The 6,425-nt window shown below is 42.1% G+C and overlaps 1 pseudogene; it reads right to left on the bottom strand.

Annotated features, from left to right (window-relative positions):
* Positions 1–584, bottom strand: Rps10-ps3 (ribosomal protein S10, pseudogene 3; annotated as a pseudogene).

Genomic DNA, 6,425 nt, shown 5'->3' on the forward strand with positions numbered 1-6,425 from the left:
TGATTTTCTTTAAAGTTTATTCAATGCAACATAATCTCCAACTTCACTGAGGTGTCTGACCATGTCCACGACCAAAGCCGCCTCTAAACTGGAATTCAGTTGCTGTGCCAGCCCCAACCTCAGCGTTCTTGTCAGCTCCAGGGGCAAATCACTCTTTCTGTAGGTGTCTCTCTTTGCCTGCCCTCTTGTGAATGAATCTTGCAGGCTGCTCACCCTCTGGACCTTTGGGCCAAGGCCTGCCAGTCTCAGGATGGCTGCAGTGCAGGGTGGCGGGCATGATCTCCGGAGGGTGGTGCAGGTAAGCTCGGAGATAGTGGATACCCTCACTGGTAAGGTACCAGTAGAAATGACTCCAAGCAAACGGCTCCTTCACGTAGCCTCAAGACTTGAGAGACTGGATGGCTTTCATTACATGAAGCTTGGGCACATTCTTGTCTGCCAGCTTGGGTGTTTGGGCATGTGGACATCTTTTCTGGTCACCATCACACTTTTCTTAAAAAGGAGTTCATAGATGGCAATCCGATTCTTCTTAGGCATCAACATCATGGCAGCTGCAGGGTCCGAGGTGGGGGCTGTAAAGGAAGGGGGATGCGTGCTCTTACAGGCTGCATGGCCTTGCCTCCCTACAGCACCAGCGCTTGCTGCCTGGGCAGGCTTTGGCATTCAACCCCTTATTCTTGTGTCTTCATCCAGCATCTTCAGAATTTGCTTCTAGAGACCCTTTCCTGGTTCTGGCCATGTGTTAGACTTGATTTTATGGTCATTTTGCTGTATAACATGTGTGTTCCTTTGTAGACTGATAAACTCCCTCCCAGGGCTGTGCTGAGAGGTTTGACCTTACTTTTTGGCTTGGAGAGGAAGTAATATTAAAATATATCACATATACTCATAACAGTCCTAAAATTTTGAGATTTTTGTCTAGTCTAGTATCAGGAGAAGCCACTTATCCAACACAAGTGATCTTTTTCTCTCCTCAAAGGGGAATGTGCCAGGAGAATCTGGGGATTCAAGTTTCTCAACTGTTATCTACTTCAGTATTTCAGGCCAAATTTCAAAAGTCCATTGCTTCCATAGCAAGGGTCAAGACTTCGTTGTAAGATACTTTCCTCTCTGAAGTTTTGAGACCGTTTCAGATAAGTTCTGTGCCATACCAAGCTGTGCTCACCCCATACCCACAGATGACAAGAGGTTTTTAAAACACTGTCTTTCATGGTTTCTCTCACACAAAGATGAGTGAAATAAAGTTAGTTGTTCTCTCCCTATAATTCCACTGAGCTATACAGCCCTTGTAATTACTGCTTTTCTCCTATGTGTCATAAGTGCCCATCACTTCCTACCTTACCTTGGCACACCAAGCAATTGCATTGATACAGCACATCAGGGTATTTACTCGTGGATTCTTCTTTGCTAACAGGTGGTCCAGCTTCAGACTTCCTTCTCCAGTGCCTGCTTATTGGACCTAATCTTGATATCAGCTTCCTTAGATCAGAATCCATAGCAGCAGAGCCTCAGATGAGATATGGGTACATGAGATCTACTGACACTAGATTTGCCTGATTTTATGAGTTTTACTTGGCGAATTTGAAAGTCATCAGCATGAGAAGTTTTGGCCATACATTTGACACATCATAGTTAGGAGCTTCACCAACATACAACTGAGCACTGAAAGCTGATTTGAAACTACAGACAGAAAGCCATGAATTAGAGCCCAAGGATTTAGGATTCTCTTTTTGATCAATCTCTAGTTTCATAGTAGCATGAGATCTCCATAGTCATACAAGACAGCAGCAGTGCCATGTGGACACTAGCTTGACTGTGCCGTATAGTCCTTTCTGATAGTGAATCACTTAATTTGGTAGCCATAATCCTATTAGTGATGATGCCATCAGCCAGTGTACGTGTTGGTTGCTCCTCAGACCAATGAGTAAAGGCCTTCTCTTTAGGGAAAGAGAAGAACAAAGTAAGAATGTAAGCAAGTGAATTGACCTGCAGGGATTTTCCCTTTCCATTCCGATCAGACACTAGTCACCGTGGCAGGTTTGGTTAGCTTTAGTTAGGCAAGGCTGTATCTTTGGAGAAAGTCTCAGGAGTGAGAAATTACCAATGAATGACTTGCAGCAGCTGCCAGTGGCATCATTGGAGGAGATTTGAGTAGGGCAGCAATAGAACTTATGGCACCCTCATTACAATTATATATATATATATATATATATATATATATATATATATACACACACACACAATTATACACACACACACACACATATATATAACATCATCCAAGGTCATATTACTCATGGAGACAAAATTCAACATTCTATTTTTGGTTTAGGTTCATAAGAGTTTTTGCAAGTGTTTTCTAAAACGTTACATTTATTCTATTTGTGCACACATGTGTGCGGGCATATGCATCAGACATAGATGTAATTGATTGAAGGTCAGAGGACAACTTTCAGAGTAGGTTCTCTCCTTCCACCACGAGGATCCAGGTGACTGAGCCAAGTCATTTGGTTTGTTTACAAGAGCCTTTACCAACTGAGTTGTTTAATGGCCCCTGAATGATTTTTCTAAACCTTTATTTATACAGTTATGAGCATACACAGTTTGTTATTCTACTTCTTAGGTTTTTATATTGTCACAGTACTTTATTTTCACTAAAATACTTTTAGAAATGTGATTTTCTAATGACAACACAAACATTCACTCATTTTCAAATTTCTGGTTCTAACACATTGTTGTTGGCACTCGCCAGGCTTGAACAGAAAGCATGTGGACTGTTGCTCACACACTAGAGGGAGTGGAGGATGGGTGTTCTGAAGACCTTCCATTCTTGGGTAATGGATTACTAATGGTTTTACAGGGACAGTTATACTAGTGCCTCCAAGTTCAAATATTAACACACAATATGAAAATTACACTGAAGGAACACACAAAAGAGATTGCTGTCAGGACCAAGGTGCTTTGTGGTAATTTGAGAGAAGCCAGGATGAAAAGGGAGAGAAAGAGTGTGAAGAAGAAAGATGAACCCATTTTCTTTTCTTTTTAAAAAAGATTTATTTAATTATATATATGAGTGTCCTGTCTTCCTGTACATCTGCATGACAGAAAAGGGCATCAGATCCTATCATAGATGGTTATAAACCATCATGTGGGTGTTGGGATTTGAACTCAGGACCTCTGGAAGAACAACCAGACCAGTGCTCAACTGCTGAGCCATTTCTTCAGCAGCAACCGCCCCCCCCCGCCCCATTTTATTTTTTTACAGACAGAGTGTAGGTCAAGTTCAGCACTGAGGGGTGACATTCACACTAAACTTTGCACTGCTTGGCTGCCACCACCAGAATGGTCCGAATCTATGCTGACTGTGGTTATCCGTTTAAGAAATAGGATTATGTAATGCCAAACTGTAGCTTCCCAATCTTTCCACTTCCCTCTTTCTTTCAGACTGTGACACTCTCAGAGCTCTCCTGCCAGCAGGCTCTGTCTTTATTTCAGCGTTCACCAAGCTATGTTACATCTGTCCAAACCACACAGCTTGCTGTAGAGGCACAATGTTGAATATCTCTATTCAAAAGGCAACTTCTTAAGTAAAGACCAAGTTCAATTTATTTTTTCTAGAAAAGTCTTGTAGATTAAAAAATAAATACAAAAGCCTCAACTTCTAATACAGATAATAATGTGGTTTAGGAAAGCAGCTTCCAGACAGAAAGGGGAATTTAAAATTGATGAATGAATTAATACATGTGATGTATCACAACAAAACCTTAAACAAAACAACTTTTGTCCCTAGAAAAAATGTACAACTTTAAAATTAATGCAAAAGGAAGTAGAGACTGTGAACCAAGCAGTGCCAGTTAGCTATATGAAAGCAATGGTCGGCAACCCTGAGCTTGAAGCTCACACTTTCATTAACTCAACCAGCAGTTTACAATTGATTTTTATTCTGGGAGTTCTGAATTACTCAAAACACTGAAAAATCATACATCTGATATTAATAATTCTTGCCAGGTTAAGGCAAACACCCTTTCTTTGGTCCATAAAGACATATAAAAGCTTATCCTCAGTGAAGACACTGTCTAGTTGTTCCTCTTCTAATAAAAGACAAGCCTGGAATGCTCTTGAGTGCCACTACTGAAGGATGAATCCAATGGAGAGGAAAGAGAAGTGCATTTGGGAAGATGGGTCACTGTGGATGGAGCATTACCTGGGAAAGCTGCACACCCACCAGGCAAACTAGGAGAGCCAGTGAGATACCAAGCCAGGTTCCCAGGTGTGAAAATCAGCCCTAAAAACTCAGAAGTATTTCTCTTAACAATTACAGAAACAAACAAACAAACCAATAAACAAACAACAAAAACCCAACAAAAAACCCCAACTCATTCCAAGTATGTTTATAATCAACAACAAATGTTATCTATCATGTTACCTAAGAACCAAAATATACAAGACTTCTAAAGGGAACAAAACAAAGCCATTAAAATATATTTAAAAGTATGAGCCTCTCTCTCTCTCTCTCTCTCTCTCTCTCTCTCTCTCTCTCTCTCTGTCTGTCTGTCTCTGTCTCTGTCTGTCTGTCTGTCTGTCTGTCTCTGTCTTTCTCTGTTTGCGGGGGTAGGTTAGATATGACTCAAAGATTAAAAGTACCTGCTGTTCTTCCACAGAACCAGAATGCAGTTCCCAGCACCCATACTGGATGGCTCACAAGCCTGGGTAACTCCAGCTTCATGGGATCTTTTGACCCTTTGTGAACTCCACAGGCACCTGTGTACTTGTGGCATATACTCACATACAGACACTCACTTATACATAAATAGAAACTACACAAACACACACACACACACACACACACACACACACACACACACAAATAAAATCCAAATCTCAAAACATATTAAAAGGTCAGGCATAGTAGTGAATATCTGTAATTCCAGCCCTGAGATGATGGATACAGTATTAGGAGGTCAAAGACAGGTTGGGTTGTATTGCAAGATCTGTCTTGGAAAACCACAAGCTGGAGATGTAGCTTGGTGGTGGGACAAGTACTTTCCTGACAAGCACAAGTCCTGATTTGTTTCCTCAAACTGTGGGGAAAGTCTGTGTTTGGGAAGAAGAGATGGAGAGGTCTTTCTTCTGAAGCTTCTGCACTCAATCTGGTGCTCTCTTCCAGGACTGAGGGGAGCCGGGGCAGGAGGCAGAGAAAGGCCACATGTGGTATGTAATGGTAGAGGGATTGTGCGTTGAGGCTAACCTGAAATTTAGAATGAAAACTTAAAGAGACATTTAAGATTATTCAAGCGAAAGGAGTCATTTTGTACAGAAGAGTTAAAAGCTTCAGAGGTACAAAAATCTTGAAAAATGTATAAATTCATTAAATTAAAAAAAACGCAGCTAGATTGCAAAGCAAACATATCTAAAATTTTATGGACACCTTAGAAAGAACATTCAATCCTTTTCTACCAACCATGAGGAAAAATCACAAAATCCCTGACAAGAAAAAACAGTTAGCATTGGTGTGGGCTGATGAGAACAATGGAGCAAAGCAGGAGCTCAGAGACAACCCCCATCCCCCTGACACTGAGACATGAAGGAGAAATGTGGGGAGCAACGATGAAGGCTTACCATATGGAGAGCAGAAGTGCCAGGCTACACTGAATACCACCTGTCAAGGGGCTGCATGTTGACGTTAAAGTCCAAGGGAAATACAAGAGAGTCCTCAAGTAAAAAACCTAGCTTGCTCTGTCAGTCATGCAGGAGGAGCGTCCTATTCAAAGATGCGAAAAGCTGGCAGCTGGATTCCATAGAAATGGCAGTAAGTGTGATGACAGGATGGGATTAGCTGTTTGCTGTGTCTAGTATGAACAAGCCATTAGTGTTATGATCTCACAGCTTCAGAAGGACTACACCAGGCCAAACAGTTCCACGTGAGGTTTATTGAGAGAGAGAAGGGCAAGGGGGTGGTGGAAAGAGAAAAGAGAAGAGAAAGGGAGGGGAGGGGAGGGAAGGGGAGGGAAGGGAAGGGAAGAGAGAGATAGATTAGGGGGGTGTCTTTTTTTATATATGTATGGTGACCTGGTCACAGGTAAAGGTGGGAGGTGAGCCAAGTGGATTCTGGGAATATGGTGGCTGTTGCCTTGGCAGCAGGTATGCGGGTTGCACCTATGTGTTGCCACAGTTTTCGAAAGTCCTGATATCAACAATTAGTATCTCCTATTTACAGGTGCTGGAAGACACTCCCTGCAGATTGCAGTACAGTGTAGATACTGGTAATTCACAGGAGAGATCTTGCAGAAGCTTGTATGCATCCTGGATAGGCTAAAGCACCAGGGACACACTCATCTTTTGAACAGTGGTTTGACCTGACCAGTGTGGGGCCATGGGTGTAGGGGAAGAGGGGAGTAGGAGAGAGTGCCCGAGTCCCACAGAGT

The sequence above is a fragment of the Mus musculus genome, chromosome 4, assembly GCF_000001635.26.
Source record: "Mus musculus strain C57BL/6J chromosome 4, GRCm38.p6 C57BL/6J".
NCBI classification, from domain to species: domain Eukaryota; kingdom Metazoa; phylum Chordata; class Mammalia; order Rodentia; family Muridae; genus Mus; species Mus musculus.